Here is a 20,051-nt window from a genome sequence, read left to right as displayed (position 1 = left end):
CACAGAAATCCTCCCACTGTATTTAGAGTTAAAACAGAAGAATCATTCTATTTTAAAAGACTGTATTTCTCAGGAAAGGACATTATATTTCCAAGAATCATAAAGTGTTACTTTGTATCTTCTCTCTGTTTCAACTTCTTTTCCAGGGAAATTACCTCTGAGGATAATGGGGAGACTGAATGAGAGCAAATAACCACCTGCCAGAAATAACATTTTGGTGACGATGTACCAAATCTGAATTTTTTCTTAAAAAAAAAAAAAAGCAGTAGGAAACAACTTTTCACCATTTACTGGGAAAAAATAAGTCTTCTTTATACTCAATGTATTTCCATTTCAACTGCAAGGAGAGTTTAGGCAGTTATCAATTTATCTTTCCTCTTACTTTTGTAAAAGAAGTCAGACTTAACTAGTCCTTACATCAGACATTAAAAGTAAGGATAAATGTGTATTCCACACTGAAATAGATCTGTATTGAAGGGTTTGGAGACGGGGTGGGGAATACCTCCCATTAAAGGGTGAGACTAATCCCTTTCGTATTACTCATAAAAAAACTGGTATTGCCTATGTGGCAGTAGGAAATGATACGTTTGAATAACCCTATCCACAAAGAATGTTAGACAGTTAGAACTGTCTAAGGCCCAACTGCCATTGCTCTCTTGACCTAGTGGGGATATTGACCAGACTGACAACTCCCCTTACACACAGTGGGACGCCTCACATTGAAGCTGATTAATTTACACCCAAATACAACTTGATAGAATTTTTCAAGAGATTGCAACTTGCTGCCACTTCCCTCTTGTAAATTAAAACACAAAACTTGCACACCAAATGGAGAATCCCACCAGGACTGAAATGGATGGTTAAGGACGTACATCCACTGAAAGACCACGTCCAACTTCAGTTTGCTTGTGCGAAAGCTCCCCCTAGAGGAGCTCAAAAGAACTGCAAAATTGAAAAACCATTGGCAGCTCTTGTCCTTCAGAAGAAAAAGCTAAGCACTCCTTGAGGACAAAGGAAAAAAAAATCCTTCACAAACATTTCTGCCAAAGACAATTTTACAAAAGAGTTTCTTGTTTTTCTTTGCGCCCAAGATATCTCATTATTTAACTAGTATCTCTAACGTGAAATAAGACACATAGAATAAACCATACTGCCATGCTTGCCCTGTCATCAGCCATGACCAATCTTCTTCAACCAACTTCAGGAAAAAACACGATTAAAAAAATAAAGATAACTGTGTTATAAGGTATTACTTGTGTGTGTGTAGATTGCTACCAATAACTAGTTGCTTTGTGTCCTAAGAATGACATGAAAGAGAAGACACTTCTTAGCAAAATGTTACAATGAATTGAAAAAATTATTTGGCTGAATGAGAATCTGGAGATTCTGTTTTGTGTTCAAGATGAGCATACCATAAAGCTGCCTCTTACTGAGGCTGAGAAAGAATTAGGAGATTCGGTTCTAGTGCAGGGCCTTCAGTAATCATTCTCCTCTAGGATAAACAGGCACCTTTTCTGTGTACGTTTTAAGAATGAGCTATTCAAGCTGCCCACAGAAATCAAATAAGGAAACGGCTAGGGCACATTTCACACGCAGAAGTGGCAACTCACAAGTCAGGATCTGCCCATTTTGTTGTAGAACTGAAGAGAGGGTTTCATCAGACTAACAGTGCCTGAGGCTTCAGATGACTCAAGCGGATCAACCAAGTTCTCAATATTCTCATTGATCTGGTGTGGCTTTCCCGGTTTCCCTTTAAAGTTTTTGGAGACATTTCCCCCAGTACCACGAAGAACAGATATCAATGCTCTGTATTATCAAAGGAGAAGAGGGTTTTCTTTCTATCAGATCAAGGAAGCTCCAGTTCCAGTAATAGTTCAATAGTTCCTGTTGAAGGGGAATCAGTTTGTGATACTGCATTGTCCATCTAAACCACAGTATGACAGCATCAAATGCTGGATGTCGGGAAAGACGCAGAGAATATGTTGTATAAAGTGATGTGCTTCATAATTATATTATTATTAACCATAATTATAGGAAGTTATCAGACCACGAAGAGAATTTAGGCCAAGAGGAACTATTATATATATATTTTATTATATATTATATTATTTATATATTTATATTCCTATATTATTTATATTCATATATGTTATATATTTCACATACATATTATATTATATGTGTGTGTATATATATGTATATATACACATATATGTATATATACATGAATAACGTTTTTTTCAGGACACGTAACTCAAATTCTGGCAAAGGATAATCAATAATACTACACCTTTAGTTAGTATATCTCTAACATGCTCTAGGGAGTCAGCTGAAATAAAAAAACAAACAAAAAAAAGAACCTTTAAACTTGGGCAGAATCAAGCAACCAAGAGTTGGTTTCATCTAAATATACATTTTGCTTGTTGAACTGAATGTTGTAGTTGCCAAAATTCCAGATGGAAGAAATTGTCCTATGCAAAAACCAAACCATCTAGTGGTGTACGATTTCATTCACTTGGGCTTGATTAGCCTGACCAGTCAGTACCACTCTGATTATCAGCAAAAGGGAATTACAGGATAATCCTTAAACCCCATTCTAACCCCTTTATCTCTTCCGAGCTTGTTTTCCCTTTAGCCATCTCTCTTATTTCACCCCTCAAATACTTAACATCTATATTGATTTGATGAGTAATACATGAATCTTGTTTGTGATTATATAATTAAAAAATCTGATTTTGGTGATTCAATTAACTTTGTGCATTTTGATTTTTCAGTGTTCCCAGATTACCAAAAGTTTTTTCATTTGAACAATCTTGGAAACAAATGTAGCAGATAAAAGCTGCTAAATTATCATTCTTTTTGAAATTTTTGAAAATGGAGCTAACCAGAATTAGGTTAACAAAGAGATGTTGTGAAGAAATGTGTTTTTGCTAAAGAAGATCCAGTTTCTGAGAAGTGCCAGTAAACTCCTTTTAAAAAAAGAGCCCAACTTCCTTCTCCAGGCTTGTGTCTCTAGCACTGGCCATCTAGTAATTGCTGAGCGAAAGTTTATTGAGTAAATTAATGAGCATTAATTTAAAGGTAATTGAACAATTAGTAGGTAATGAATGATTTGTAAATTAGCAATTTATAATAAATTACAAATTATTTAGTGAACCAGTAAATAAATAAACTTCAATAGAGACAATAAAATATTCAGCAAGTAAACAAATTACTGGAATAAAAACGATCCCCCGAAAAATTAAATGTCTAAAAAACCACAGAATATTTGCAACAGAAAGAAATGCTATTGTCAAACACTGTAAGCTATAAATGGGCACTGACACAAAATTAGATAAATTAGCGAGCAGTGCAATTCACTGTGCCATTTTGCATACTAACCTATTATTAACAAAGATTGCGTTAATATTCAATTGCTAAATGCCCAATTTAGAATCTCACTGTTAAAATATACTTGAGAGGTTTTTTCATTCGAACCCCATTGTTTTGCAGATGAGGAATTTGAGCCCCGTGTCAGATGTAGGACCTGCCCAAGTTTACTTGGCTAGCAGAGCTGGCCCCCTTTCCAGCTGGTTCTTTTTTTCTTTTCTTCTAACTCTTCTGCCTGCCATTAACTCAATCCCAGTTTCTTCAGTGCTGACTGGGTGTTATTTTTATTCACTAGGCCAATTTTTGTGAATTAACAGGTCGTGGGTCCCAAATAAATGAGAGTACAGTTGCAACTTTTATCCTTTTAAACCATGAAGTTTCAAAGGTAGGCACTCTGCTATCGATCACCTTCTGAACCTGACCTGGTTTTACCCTTAGTGGAGCAGGCAACAATCATTTCTATTGATGCTGCTTCCAAGAAGAAGAGTAGACCTGTTTGTAGGTTCAATTTATTTCCTAGCCTTTCTTTTTAAATGTACTAAGAAAAATCCAACTTAAAAGAGTGCAGCCAGAGGTGATAAAGAGGGAGGGCACAGATGACAAAAATTTCCCAAAGAAAGCTAGCCAGTGTCTTAAATAAAATGCAGACAAAATGACAAGGATAATTTTTCCAACCAGGCAAGAGGTTTTTGCCACTATAGCATCCACTATATGATCAAAGAGAAACATCAGTAAAACATATGTTTTTCCATAGTTTCTGGTCCAGCTCTCCCCGACATTTTGCTAAGTATCTCAAAAAAGCAGTTCAGTATAATTTTCCTTTCCTTTCTATTTCTAGTTAGAAGTAACAATATCTTTTGGTGAATAAATCATTCCAATGTTAAATGATCTTGGACAACCATGCTTGGGATATATACATTATTCTAGAGTTCTGAATCAGCCAAGACGATCTTCTCCCTAGCTTCAAAAATTTTCCCCTATAGTTTGCATGTTTTACAGCATAAAATAGCACTGAATGTTCTATAATAGTTGAATATGACCATGCTGGGCATTTAATTAACAAGGGCAAAACAATGGGAGCAAGGAAGGCAGAACTTGGCCTGGAGCAAAAAAAAAAAAAAAAAAAAGAAAAAAAAAAAAAGGAGATTGGGGTGTCAGAGGAGCTGAGTACTGCCATCTACTGGCTGCGTGGTCTGGGTCAATTTTCTTAACTTTTCTGAGCATTAGCTCCTCATCTGAAAAGACAGATTCACACTACTATTATATAATTGGGGTTCTGGTGTTAATGTGTGTGAGATACCACTTTTATTTATTTATTTATTTTTTAAAGATTTTATTGGGGAAGGGGAACAGGACTTTATTGGGGAACAGTGTGAACTTCCAGGACTTTTTTTCCAAGTCAAGTTGTTGTCCTTTCAATCTTAGTTGTGGAGGGTGCTGTTCAGCTTCAAGTTGTTGTCCTTTCAATCTTAGTTGTGGAGGGCGCAGCTCAGTTCCAGGTCCAGTTGCCGTTTTCTAGTTGCAGGGGGAACAGCCCACCATCCCTTGCGGGAGTCGAACCAGCAACCTTGTGGTTGAGAGGATGCATTCCAACCAACTGAGCCATCCGGGAGGCAGCTCAGCTCAAGGTGCCATGTTCAATCTTAGTTGCAGGGGGCCGAGCCCACCATCCTTTGTGGGATTCGAGGAGTTGAACCGGCAACCTTATGGTTGAGAGCCCACTGGCCCATGTGGGAATCAAACCGGCAGCCTTCGGAGTTAGGAGCACGGAGCTCTAACCGCCTGAGCCAACGGGCCCGCCCGCGATTTCACTTTTATAAATTTCAAATGTGGTTACAAATATCAGTGGGAAATTTCTTATGACTAATACAATCTATAAGATTCTGGGGACACCCTCAGAATAATTAACTGAACACGTTCAGGAAATTGTTTAGAGAAATTAAGGGGCCTCCCTTTTTACATTCTACAGTGGCATTTTTTTTTTTTTTTATGTTCCCAGCTATAACTGCATTCGTTACTCTGTAATGTTCTACATTTGTTGGGAGAGAGAGGCTCATCTTTGACTTGAACATAGCAGGAGCATAATTTGCAAAAACAGGTAATTGTATCTTGTTCCCCTTTTTCTATGCTCTCAGCCTGATCATCACCTGAATTTACTATGAAATGGCAGATTTGGGGTTAAGATCCTTCCAGAAGGACCACCGCCGTCCCATCTTTCTCCCCTCTAGATACACCTCACCATCCTCTGAAAGACTGACAAAGGACCCTGTGACAACATGTGACCTTTTGAAACTGCTCACAGTATGTTCCTTCCCTGGAAAGAATTCTAATGTCCTCCTGTCTGGTGTTACCTGCGGCGTACCAACCACTGGGGAAAGACACTGAAAATTTAATGAATTTAAGAAAAGCTGTGCATGCTTCTCTTTTGGAGGAGCCTTGGGGAAAGAGAAGCCGACAGAAAGAAAACATTCAAAGAAATTACATTGCCCCCGAGGGTGGCATCTATAGAGGACAATGACAGGGATTTGGACATCTATTACTTTTCTGGTGCCCATTTACCTAAGGGCTGCTGGTTCTACTCCAGTCGCTGGCCACTGCCGGGGCAAAGGTGGAGGAATCTGATCAATACCAGAGGTACAAATGCTACAGAAAGAAAATTATGACTCTCACAACTGAGGGCCATGGGTATGGAGATTAAAGGTCTTGGGGGTGCTGTTCTGAGCATGTCTCTGTGTGTGTTAGGTACGAGGTAGAATAATTCAGAATACCACTAAGAATATAGGATGGGCATAGCCAAGGAAGGGAGGGTGGGTGCTGAATGGAGACGCACATGGGACCAGATATATAATTTATCTGGAAAGTGAAAATATATACAACACACAGAGAATAACTATTAACAGCCAAAGAAAACATTTTGCAGCCAACAACTGACATAGAAATGCATTTGCCGTATATTTCTAAGTGGGAAGAGAAGGCTATTCTACTAAGGTAACGATGACATTCTTAGAAATTAAATACGTGCACAGACAACAATCTGAAAGGATGCACATCAAAATGTTCACGCCAGGGATTGTCTCTGGATATTGGAATTAGAGGGGAAGCTTACACGCTTCTCTTTTTGGTGTATGCATGTTTTCTAGTGTTTCTACATCGACTATACGAAAAAGAAAAAAACAACAACAACACACGTTTTTAAGAACTATGACTTCTAAATTTCTTTCATTACCATCACTGAGAAAACATATTTGGGCAGAGGGAGGAAGAGGTTAGAATAGAGGTCAGGGAAGTATAGCTTGTGGGCCAAATTTGGCCTATGGCTGGTTTCTGTAAATAAAGTTTTATTGGAACGCAGCCACCTCATTCATTTGCACGCTCCACAGGCAGAGTTCAGTAATTGTGACAAAGACCATATGGCCTGCAAAGCCGAATGGCCCTATCTGGCCCTTTACACAAAAAGGTTGCCAACCCCTGGGTGAGAAGAATCCTTCCCCTGGTATTGGATTATCCACTGCACCTTGCTAGCTGTGTGAGCTGGAGGAAGTCATGACCTCCCTGTCTCAGCTTTCCCATATATATATATAGAAGGAGAACACAGCTTAGTGTTGTTCATGCATAAAACGCGCTTAACACTGTGCCTCGCACATTAGGAAACACTCAAAACCCTTATCCTACTTGCTATCTTCTTCCTCCTGTATACAAGATACATCATTCCACGATCACACGAAACCTAATGAAACGGCCATTTTTGTGGGTCAAAATTGCTCCATATCAGCCATTTTAAACTTCAGCCACTCCCTCTTCTCATTTCCTCTGTGTCAATCAGAGTCTCTGAGATACGTCAATGTCATTAAGGTGGTTTGGGGTTAGCTAATTTGCCATGCAGGGCTGGGAATAATCCAGGCATGTGGACGTCTGACACAATAATGCTCTGTGCTTATTACGCTTTGTGACTTGTGAAACACAGGCAAATGAGCACTAAATACACCCGCCTGTGGGGTGACAGATTCTGTGCTCCCGCTCTGCTGCCATCAACAGAAGCTTTTCAGGTTAACGATAGCCTTTCCACCCTTCGGAATAACACCTGTGTCTTGAGTTTCAGCGGGCCCTGCAAGCTTCCCAACACTGCAGCCACCGCTCTTGGCCCTGAGCAGAGATCCAGACACAGCCTGCCAGAACATTCCTGGGAAGACCTTCCTGAAGGGAATGTGGGACTCGGGATCCGGCAACCTTTCAAGAGCGTGTCATTCAAGTACACTTCCAGATGGCACCGTGGAACTTAGGACAGTTCCCGAAGAGGAGTTCTTTAAGAAAGTAAAATGAGGCTTCTTCAAGAATGAGACAGGAAGACAGACGTGAACATCAGTGAAATCGAATTCTAAGAAGCTGCAGACATACAGGATAAGCTCATGGAAAGGAGACACATCAGGAACCTGAAGCACTAATCAAAGCACTCTTATCAATGAAAATGAAGAAAGCATTAGGTTCAGTGCTAACCATATCCAAGGGAGAGCTAACTCCATTTAATCCAATCAGCACTTATTAAACGCCTATTTTACGCCAGGCGCTAGGCTAACATAGCTAAGAGATTGTAAGATAAGTCAGATGCTATTTCTACCCTTGAGGAGTTTCTGGGCTGGTGGGAGGAAGATAAACAGGTAAGCAAATAATGCTAATATAATGTGATAATTCATATAACACTGATAACAGCTGTCACTCCTTCATTGCAAAAAATGCACAGAAAACATAGAATGGGGAAAATTATTGCTGCTTAGAAAGGCCCAGGGAGGCTAGGGAAGAAAGAAATAATTTGAGGTAGGCCCTGAAAATTACCAAAAGTTCACTAGGTGCCTATTGGGACAAGAAAACGGACAAGAATGAAAATGGTCAGGAAAGGACAGGAAGCTGAGGACTGATTTGGACTTTATCCAGAAGGCATTAAAAACTTCTGCAAGCAGGAAGTGACCTGGTCAAGTCGGATTTAAAAACAGAAAAGAATAGACGCTTTCCTAGAGAGTCATGAAGTCGGAACATGGGCGATTGTTCAGGTGAGAGACTAAAACCTAGACCAGGAGGATGGCAGCAAGAATAGAGAGGAGGGGACGTACACAGGATACAGCGTTTTCAAACGGAAATGCAAACATGGAGGCAAACAGTCTGAAGACCCACGAGAAAGGGAAAAGCAGATGAGCAAAAGTCTGGTGTGGGAGGAAGGAGCATTGGGAAGGCAGAAGAGCACAGGTTAGGGTATTACCCTTGGGAGAGGCATCTTTTCTGCAGAGACATACAGGGAGCAGGGACGGAGGGGTGAAAATGCAAATAATATTGCAGGGAGGATGTCAAGGAAATTCATCAGTATTAATCTTTACTCCCAGAATAATGAAAAGGGGAAAGGGATGAGGGCTTTGTGGAAAGGGAGCTAGGTATGAAACCACGTTTGGAGATCCGGAAAGGGAGCAAGTTACATATAGATAAAAGAATTATCTTTGGAAGATAAAAACAAATGAACAAACAAAACAAAAACAAATGTATAGAGGCAGACAACAGATTGGTTGGTGGTTACTGGAGAGAAAGGGGGAAGGAGGGAGAGCAGAACAGGTAAAGGGGCTCAATCATATGGTAATGGATAGACTTTTGGTGGTGAACGTGATACAGTACATACAGATGTTGATTTATAAGGTTGCACACCTAAAACTTATATAATGTCACAAACCAATGTTACTTTAATAAAAAATAAATATTAAAAAAGGATATACTAAAAAAAAAAAAAAGAAAGAAAGAATTATCCACTAGCTTCAGGATCTACTTGGGCCAACAACTCAAACACTGAGTTGCACATTTATTTGACTTTTCCCCAAGAGTGCTTTGGACTTGTCACTTCACTCATCATTAAAGATGCTATGTCATTGATGGTTGTTGAATGACACTCAAGAGAGGAAAAGTCTTATTTCCTGAGCCTGACACTTACAGCCTTCTCCAATGTAGCTCTCAATCTGCTCTTCTGATCTATCTCCACCTCCATCACTGTTCCCTCCTCCACATGCAGAAACCCAGATGCTTTTGGGCTCAGACAGGTAACCCAAGAATGAAAGAGGCAGGGTGTGAGGCCATAGGGAGCGGTCAGGTCAATGACTCAAAAGCAGTTTTATTTTCTTTTAAAATTCTCTGAGGGCCGAACAAAATACATGAATACAACTTGATATTTTAGGAGCTTTCTCCTCTAAAATTTTACAGGAAGTCTCCAGACTTCCCAATCAACCAGACTCATAGATATGAGTTCCTTCTCAAATCTCAGGTACTTACCCCCATGTTTACTTTCTGCGTCACTCACATCTACTTATGCTATCTTTCATAGCACAGAGGTCAGAGGTCAAAATATGAACTTTGGATTCAGGCAGCCTGAGTTGAAATCCTAACTTTGCCACTTTTAGGCTGGTATGACATAAGACAAAATACCCAAGTTTCCTGAGTCTCATTTTCCTCATTTGAAAAATGGGAATTTTAATAATAATAATATAATAATAATAATAATATCTTGTGGAGTTATTGTGAAGATAAAATTAAACAATGTATGCAAAGTATTTACTGGAGTATCTGGCATGTAAATCCTCAATATATGTTTTAAAAATATATATGCTTTTCCCTAACATGATGATAATTTCCTTAAGGGCAAGAAGTAGATCTTCTGAATTCTTTATACTCTAAATTTCTAGAGAAATATCTTATGAGCAGCTGTTGCTAAGTTTGTTTGGGAGATAAGTTGATATTTATTTGAAATAATTATTACTACTCAAAAATGCATTGGGAAAAGCAAAATTTTGGTAGGCTGGGAAAAATTGAAACTGATTGAAAGGTTTTAGGACCTTAATTAGAGAACTGAGATACTCTTAAACAGTGAAAACAAAAACTACACACATACACGCAAATATATACACATATATGTATAGATATTCACATACGGACATATTTCAAATTTGCCAAGTGATTTCCATACTCTCTTTTGCTTCTTATAAACTTTATTATGGAGTCCATACAAGTACAGATGAATAATAAAAGCAACATTAATGAATACCAACTTTCTAAGTTACACACAATAATTATATTTTAGAGACAGGGAAACTGAAGCTCATAGAGGTTAAACAGACAGGGCCAAGGTTACACACAGTGAATAATGAGTGGAGGGGACCCCATCACAGGCTTTTACAACCCAGGCGTCTCTCAACTTGCATAGCTATCCAGGACATGAAGACTGGCAAGAGCAATTAAACACTTAGCAGCCACATTACCCTAAAGTTAACGTGGGAATTGAAAGAATATGTATATCTAACAAGACTGAATGAGGAACATGAGCGTCCAGACACAATGGCCTAAAAGGACGCTGGCCAAGAACTCTTGAGGACTGTCATCTTTCATTCAAAACAGTGCCACAGAATCTTAATATTATCAATCACACACACGAGTGTGGCCCTTCACTTTTCTCCACCGGTAACACTGGCATCACGCTCATCACTATAAATAAAACCATCTGAAGGAACAGAGTGATTAGGTCACTTTAGCAGACTCCCCCTAAAAAGGCACAATTTCCAACCCCCCAGAAGAGTGTGGTGCAGCCCGGGGCTCTGTGAGGAAGGGGAATCTGACTTGACAGGAAGAGAGTCCATGGTATATTAAGTTTCAAATAGGAATTGGGAGCAAAACCAGGGGGAGGAGGTCTCCAATTTTTCAATCTGTGTCCAGTACTTTCCAAAACACACAAAACAAAATAGACAGAGTAATTAACAAACTCACCAATAAAGAAGGAATCAAATGGATACAGAAGCTAAAAAGCAAAGAGGGACTTATCAAAAGAGATTGTATTTAATCAACGTCATTTCTCTGATAGGGGAAAAACGTTCAGTGTTCAAAGTAAGCAGCAAAGGAAGTTCAACTTTTGGTCATATTTGATTTAGAATCACGTGACATTCTCAAAGCGGACTAGAGAGGCAGAACAGTGGAGGAAAAGAAGAAAAAGCTGGGCTTGGTTGAAAATAAGGAAGAATGAGGTTGAGTTTGGGGCCATAAAACCTTCATTCTGCTTCTGCAATTTGGAGTAGAAACACACGCTCACTAGAAGGGTACCTCGCCCATTTCAGCCCCTCACCCTGATTACTTCTAAGTGAGTCAACGTGCGGGACTTATTCCTAAGAATGGTCTCCTGTTCTCCCACAGCACGTGACCTTTCAACATTTTCTGGCAATGAGAGGCTGTGTGTCCTTCCTTGCCCAAGTCACTTTAGCTCTAGGCTTCTGTTTCTTTATGTAACAGCAGCCAGGAAGAGGTCTCTTCCAGTCCAACGTATCGGAACCAATGGTGCCCAGCTTTTCTACCTCGCTGCAACTGGCACAGTGCATGGCCCATATAAATTCATTCACTAAACATAGACCAATAATGATAAGTGACATTTCCTGAGCCTTTACGACGCGTCAGGCACTGTCCTACATATTTCCCAGGGTTTGACGCGTTTCATGCTGCAACAAGCTGGTGAGGGTAAGTCCTGCTCATGTTAAGCGCTCAGAAACTGGACTTACCTTGAGTCACTCACTGGATTCTGAACCTCACTTCCTCATGTCTAACAGCTTGCAAGATGCCTGAGAGCTACTAATTTGCTCACAGGCAGCATTCTCGGTACCTGACAGGTATCCTCTCACAATGTACACACAGTTCTCAGCAAAGCCTTTTGCACCTAGGAAGCCACCCAGAAGCAAGCAGCGCTATTACAGATGTCAGGACCGCTTCGTAGTTACAACTTTTATGAGAATATTCCTTTTGACTGGCACTGACATTGCTCAGAAGCCTTTGGCTTGGGCTCTGCTACCTGGTGCTGGCTGGGGAAAGACAGCAGGGTGTCTGGTGAGAGAGGGGGTGCTCGCTGGAGAGGAGTTCTGAAAGCTAGTGACAGGCCCCGGCTCTCCATTTCTTGGCTGTGGGACCTTTCCGTTAAGTCTTAGTTTCCCAAACTACGAAGCCTATAAAAGTGCTGAGGGGAGGGGACGATCATCTGAAAGAAAACTGAATCATGGGGCCATAGGAATCCTTCCACTGCCTTGATTATAATATTCCTACCATGGGCAGTCAGTGGGGGAGGGAAGGGCCATGAATGGGGGTATATTGAAGTCAATTTTGTAGGTTATAAAAATCAAGAATATTACTGTTTTAGTGCTCTGACCTATGAAACAACAAAGAGTTCATTTGGTGACAACTTCCATTCTTATCCTGTCAAATATCACTAATAGTAAATAAATGCTGTATTTAGAATATCAATAAAGGTCCCCTTAGAGCAGCAGTTTCCTTATACTACTTACAAAATGGTGTTGTTCTGCGATGAAAATGGGAGAAATAAAAATAACGTATGCTGTTCTTAAAGTGAAATGTATTCCATTTTAAATCATGAGATTTTTTTTGGTGTATGTGTTGTGTGTGTGATAATATGCCTTTGATTTATAAAATGGTGGTGAGGGTGATTTTCCACTAAAAAAATTATTAATGTGTAAAGTACAAAGGTGGCAATTATGTACCATTTCAAAAATATTTTCTGAAATTTAACTCATCTGTAATATCCAAAGTCTTGGAGGCATTGGTGTCGGCTCAGACAAGCAGAATCTTAATAAGACAACAAAGTTGCTTGTCAGTGATAATCTTCCAACAACTGGTAAAACGATGCCTTTCTTTACAAAAATGCTCTGGTATCTTCAGATCAGTCTTGCAGTGAAAATACGTAAAGTGAATTTTCAAACTCAATCTCTTTTTGTCTATATCTATATCGATATACCTATATCTATAACTATCAAATAAATATGAAAACCACATTTATCTAATTATCATCTTATTCTAAATGCAATTTTCTGAACCCTCATCCTACAGCCAGTAGGAAAAGATGTAGAATGACATTTATACTTTTTCTTTTAAAAACAGTATGCCATTTTAGAAAATTTGGAAAGCAGACAAGTTTTTAAAAACAACTTTATTGAGATATAACTTACAATAAATGTTACACATTTTAAGGGCCAAGTAGACAAGTTTTGACAAAGACATACAGCTTTTCTTTCAGGACAGAAAGTTCCTTTGCTCCTCTGTTCAGTCCAGCTCCCTTCCACCCCCCACGCCAAGCAATCACTAATCTGATTGTCACTATAGGTTAATTTTGTCTGTTTTAGAGTTTCATCTGATTGGAATCACACAGTATGTACTCTTTTGTTTCTAACTTCTTTCACTCAGCACAATGAAATTCATTCATGTGGTCGAATACATCAGTGGTCGGGTTCCTTTTTATTGTTGAGGAGTGTTTTTGGTGTGAATAAAGCACGATGTTATTATCCATTCTGCTTTTGATGGACCTAAGCATTGTTTAGAATTTTTGTCTGCTCTGACTAAAGCTCCTTTGGATATCAGCAGACTGGCATTTTTGTGAGCATATGTTTCCAATTCTCTTGGGTAAATACCACTGAGTAGAATTCCAGGAACATTTAAATAAGTGTGCAATTAAGTATGTAAATACAGTATTTAAAGGAGGGGGCACCATCTTACACTCACACTAACAATGTATGAGCGATTCAGTTCCTACACATTATTAGCAACTCTTGGTAATGCCACTCCTTTGCATTCTAGCCATTCTACTTGGTGTAAAGCAGTATCTCGCTGTGGTTTTATTTGCATTTTGCTGATGACAATATTGCTGAGCATATTTTCATGTCTTATTGGCCATGTTTTAATCTTCTTTGTGAAGGGTCTAAATCCTTTGTCCATTATTATTGGGTTGGTGTCTGCTCCAGCTTAGGAAGTCTTCAGGGCTACATCTTCTGCGTGTGCCCTACTCTTCAGATGTCAAGGTCATGATTTGCCTTCTGGCATCAATTCTCTGATGGGTCCAAAAAAAGAAAAATCACTGATTTTCAGTTTGTCTAGCTTTTTCTTATAGTAAAGAATTTCAGCGATGACATTGAAGCTCTTTACCTATCAGAGCGGAAACCGGAAGTCTGCTGTATCTAGTAAGATGATCATATGATTTTCTGTATTTATTCTATTGATGTGGGGAATCACACTGATTGATTTTCAGCAACTGAATCGACTTTGCTTTCCTGTGCACACATGATCATGATGTAATATCTTTTTCATCTATTGCTAGATTCAATTTGTATTTTGGGAAGGTTTTCAGGTTTAGGCTCCTGAAAGATATTGGTCTGTCCCATACCATTCTTGTCATATCTTTGTCAGGTTTTGGTATCACAGTTATTCTGGTCTCATAAAATGAGTTTGCAAGTGCTCCCCTTTTCCTCTACTTTTTAAATAATTTGTGTAAGTTTGGTTACTCATTCTTGTCTGTTTTGATTCATTGCAAGAAGTCTTCTGTGCTTGGAATCTTCTTTGTGGGAAGTTCTGATTAAAAGCTTAATTTATTAAGAGATAGAAGGCTATTTAGATTTTCTAGCTTTCTTAAGTTAGTTTTGTTAAGTCATTTGTTCATTTTATTAAGTTAAGTATATTGACATAAAGTTGTTCATAGTATTTTCATATTCTCTTTTAATGTATGTAGAAGATTTACTGATAGTTCCTCTTGCTTTTCGGATATTGTCTCTGTTTTTCCTTTTCAGTCTAACTAAACATTTATTAATTTTGTTGATCTTTTAAAAAAAGCAACTTACGTTTGTTACTTTTCTTTGTTGCTTGTTTATTTTCTGTCTTACTTATTTCAGCTCTTTAAGATTAGTGTGGTTTTCAGTTTCTAACTTCTTAAGGTGAAAATTTCATTCACTGACTTAAAATATTCTTTCTTTTCTAATATTGGCATTAAATGCTATAAGTTTTCTCTAAGTTCTACTTGTGTAGCTATACCACACAAATGTTTGAAACACTACATTTCTATTATTATTAAGTTCAAAATATTTTCTAATTTCTCTTGTGATTTTCTTAACCCATGTGGTTACTTGGATGTGTGTTCAGTTTCTAAACATTTGGGATTTTCTTGATATCTCGTTAATGATTCCTAATTTAATTCAGTTGTGGTCAGAGAGCAACTATACCCTGTAAGACTTCAGTTTTCTTAAATTTATTGAGACTTATTTATGCCCTTGCATATAGTATATCATGGTGAATAATTCTCATAAACTTGAAAAGAGTATGTATTCTAAAGTTGTTGGGTACAGTTCTCTGCCTGGAAAGTGGTAGTGGCGATATACATTTTTAAAAATAAATGAATTGACTACGACTTAACAAATAAATGCATAGAAAGGGACTGGTCAAGGTGCTAGAATGGAACTATTTAGAGTGAAAGGAGGTAGCCCGTGTAGCTAGATTGAAGATGAGAGGATGCCTGTAACAGGAAGCAAATATCCAGAGGATATAGGAGATGTCTGGTGAAAGTAGCGGCAGAAAAACTTGGTTGTACACGCATGCCTTGTTTTTCTGCACTTTGTTTTATAGGTACATTTTTATCAAGATCGAGGCAAGACTCTCCACCAGCAAAAAGCTTATGACTTACTGAAAGCTCAGATGATGGTTAGCATTTTTTTTTTAGCAACTCAGTATTTTTAAATTAAGGTATGTATATTGTTTTTTTTTTAGACATGTTATTGTACACTTAATAGACTACGGGTATAGCATAAACATAACTTTTATAGGCACTGGGGAAGCAAAAAAAATGTGTGTCACTTGTTTCATTGTGATATTTATTTATTGCAGTGGATTGGAACTGAACCCACGGTATCTCTGAGGCATGCCTGTAAAAGGGAACAAGGGTATGTTTTCTGAAACAAGAGGAAGGAAAAGATAGATTAGATATAGGGTAAAAGAAATTTAGGGACATCCCATCAGATATTCTATAACTTTTCAGTGCAACAGAAGATAGACATTTACTAGAGATGAAGAAGGAATGTGGAAGGACGCTTTGGGGGATGTCCAATCAACAAACAGTCCTCTGGGATGAAGAAAAGGATGGGGGGAGGGCACCATGGCTCCCCTGAGGCCTGGCAGCAAGAATCTACCCTAGGAGCAGTCATCAAGGGCTTTCTTCAGCAAAAGTTTCTAACCTGGGAACCTACATGGGACCTAAATGGTTTCAGTTAAACCACAGCAGAACTTTCTAATAATTAAGCTTTTCAACTATCAACATAATGTGACAAGTCCTACCCCAGGGCCAATCCCGACAGCTACAGGATGGGTTACTCAATGCAGATGAGGAGGAACAAGAAAGGCTTTCTGTAGGAGGTGGTATCTGAACTAATGCGTGAAGGCTAGTTGGGATTATGCAGGTAAGTGTGTGAGTTTGAGGGTGGTAGAAAAGAGCCTGGCATTTGAGAGCCCTGCTCTGCACTGTAGAGTAGGATGGAGTAAGGAAAACTAAACACCGTAGCTACCGCCACCACCTTCACCACTGTGGGGGCAGAGCCCCAGAAAGTAGTTTACAGGCTCTCGGCCTCACATGGAGGGGTGCTGGCTTGGGTAGTAGATGGCCATCAGCTGTGGCTGATTGGCCGTCAGCTGTAGCCATTGAGCCATTAGCCACTCATATAACTGCTGCGGCTACGAAGGAGAGCCGAGGAGAGAGAGGAGAGAGAAAGATGGGGGCTAGCAAGAAGATGGCGGCTGGGCTGGCAAGTGTGGATGGCGGTTTGCGGACAGTGTGGATCCAGCCTCCATTGAGAGTATAGTGCCGCCAGAGAGAATATAGTGGTATGACTCCCCTACCTATGGCTCCGTGGGTGTTCCTTTTTGGCCTCACCATGTCCTGCGTTCTTATGTGGGGAGCGGGAGCAGAGACCCCGCAGGCCTCCCTGCACGACACATGGCGCAGCGAGCAGGGTCCCCAGCATGACAACCACCACCGCCACCATCACCAACCCCAAAACCTTAGTACAGAAAAAGAATTTGCTGTTAAAAATGATGAAATGTCATCCCTGGAGGTGTTCAAGCAAAAGCTGGTTGACCATCAGGCAGGAATGTTGGAGAGGACACATGGGGAGACATTTAGTTGAACTGATGGGAAGACACTCATTCCCTACTCTTCCCATTCCCTTGTGGAAGGACTTGCCCGACTAATGCTCCCAGCCTCTCTCCTGCCCTTGATTTGGTGCCTCTGGAAGCAGGAAATGGGCTTGCTTAACCCAGTCTCATCTTCTGTCCTCTCTTGTAACCTGTGTGCCTGATGTAATCTGCTTTCTCCCACATGGTAAAAGGGCCAGTGCCCAGGTATGCTGGTGATCAGAATGCCTAATTTAGAGGGAACCTATTCTTAGCAAATCAGTTAGTCTGAAGACCTAAATGGCGTTCTCCAAAAAAGCTTAATCAGGAACCAAGCTGATATTCTGATCTCCATTCATACTTCTCATTGACAGGGGTATTTTTCATCCACCCCATAAAACCCTGGATGACATCCTAAAAGCCTTTCCAACATTCACAAGTCTATCATCTCGAATCATCAAGACAACCGAATTCAGCACCCTTGGATTAAGGATGCTAAGGAATATAATCATGATGTTTGTAAGCTTTCCACCAAAAGGGATTAACAACAAAGAGTAAATGCTGTTACTGGAAAATGAACTCATGGGAAACTGAGGCCCTGAGGATGTCAGAAACTTTCCTATGTAGGTAGAAAATGCTGCTTGACGTTCAGTAAAAAAAAAAGTAAAAATGTAGAGCAGTTCATACAAAAAACAAATATAACAAAACACCAAGATATGGAAAAGTAGAACATAATATCCAGAGGGAAAACCAATAAAGACAAGAAAATGTGCAGAGGAGGCACAGTGGTAGTTAAATATACCCACACTTTATTTGGCTTACCTAGATTCTATTAAGTAGTATTCTCATAGGTACATCACATAAAGTAATTATTTCACTTGTTTTGACACTTGTTAACTGCACACCCCCACTGGTCTCCATGGGTAACTCTAACCATAATAAAAGACAAGATGACAAAGGCAGAAGGATAAAGGGGTGGAACAGCTCAGAGAAGTCAGCCCTGAAGGGAACAATGTTCGTAAATACACACAACCACAATTTGAAGGTCTGAAAAAGATAAAGAGGCTTCCCCTTTCTTCAACAGCATCAGCAGAACTGCTATGTTTCAGATGCCACGTCGCCTCAGAAAATTTTGAACAGGGGAAATACCACGAACAAGTGGGCAGTGGTGGAAGCACAAAAAGGACCAGAAATATCCGTCTCTTCTGTAGGAGACCACTGAGCAATAGGACAAACCAATATTGAACATTTGCAGGGGATCCCCATATGTATGATAACTCTTTATTCCTGCAGACATCTAGACAGCTAAAGAATTCCCGTGGCTGTTTCGTGAAGCAGATAGCACGGACACCTTTTACATATTCAAAATAGCTTTTTAAAAAAATGTTTTGTATCCTGGAGCAGTCTGAGGCCTTCACCCATGAAAATCAGCCTTTAAAGTTGGCTTATTAGAACGCTTTAAAGATGGAAGAGCTGCTGCTGAAGGGGTGAGTTGACTTTATCAACCTCCACAGGAAGAATACGAGGCACAGCCAGGGGCAGAAATGCCTCCAACCTGAAAAGATTCTTAACTGTGCACAAAAGAGAATCTGAAAAGTGGACTGCAAGCTTCCCCCTGGCCCCAGGAGCTTCCTTCCTCATCAGCATTCTAAGCCCGGCCTCAGGAAGCTGGGGAAAGAAATCTCGCAAGCACAGGAAAATAGACACATTTCTTTCCTTCAAGCCTAATCTCATGATTTAAACCTATCTATCCCGATGCCTCTCAGGTGTTCTCACCGTCTTATGCCTGTTTAAGAGCTCTTCGGCTGGGAGTTAACACTCACAGCTTCTCTTCTGATTAACCATATCTGCTGCAAAACAGTAGGTACTGTCTGGACACCAAGGCGTCCCCAGAACTTCCAGTAGGAAATCTACATGCTGTGGGTTCAGCCATATCTAAGTCTCCTCAGACTTTGAAGAAACTGGGGGGAAAGGTGGTTTAGGATTGCATGTCCTTCAAACAAAGGCAGCAGGAAATGTTCATACAGTGGAATTGCTGGCAACAACATAAAAAAAAAAAAAAAAAAAAATTTAAACTACCGAGGTCAAAGGGTAAACTTTAAAAAAAAAGTTAAAATCATGACCCTCATGCATACAAACATGAACACATGTCTAAGATTTTGTTTAACTCATTAACGAGGAAACTGAGACGATGTTACAACCGGCTCAAAGGGGGATCCAAAGAGCAGACACATTTACAGATCAGGAAGAGTGAAATGAATGTATACGTGGAAGGAAAACTCATCTTTTCCCCAGTAGCTAGGGAAGTTACTCGAACCTCTGTGGGACAGAATTTACATGTCTACAACAAGAATTATTTTATATTGCAATCGGTTGTCTGCCATGTACAGAACTGGAAGCCAGCTCTCTAAGATAGTCCAAATAGTGTGCTATTGACGACGCATAGTTTTCCATGGATGTAACAAATCTTTCCCAGCACAGATCTCTGACCTTAGTCACCGCTATGCTCCCCAAACCTGGTACAGGGTAGATGCTTCATGAATACTTGCTAAATGGGTAAATGTCTAATACCGTGTTTCCCTGAAAATAAGACCTAGCCGGACCATCAGCTCTAATGCATCTTTTGGAGCAAAAATTAATATAAGACCCGGTCTTATTTTACTATAATATAACACCATGTCTTATATAGTATA

General features: G+C 39.6%; 1 protein-coding gene across 2 annotated transcripts in view; it reads right to left on the bottom strand.

The window, feature by feature from the left end:
* The window catches only part of SAMD12 (sterile alpha motif domain containing 12), a 366,678-nt gene that overhangs the window by 184,028 nt on the left and 162,599 nt on the right, over positions 1–20,051 (bottom strand). The gene's annotated exons all lie outside the window — the stretch shown is intronic.

This window comes from Rhinolophus sinicus, chromosome 6 (genome assembly GCF_057876585.1).
Source record: "Rhinolophus sinicus isolate RSI-liver-muscle chromosome 6, RSI-T2T, whole genome shotgun sequence".
Classification (NCBI taxonomy): Eukaryota; Metazoa; Chordata; class Mammalia; order Chiroptera; family Rhinolophidae; genus Rhinolophus; species Rhinolophus sinicus.
This window is presented reverse-complemented; position numbering and strand designations above follow the sequence as displayed.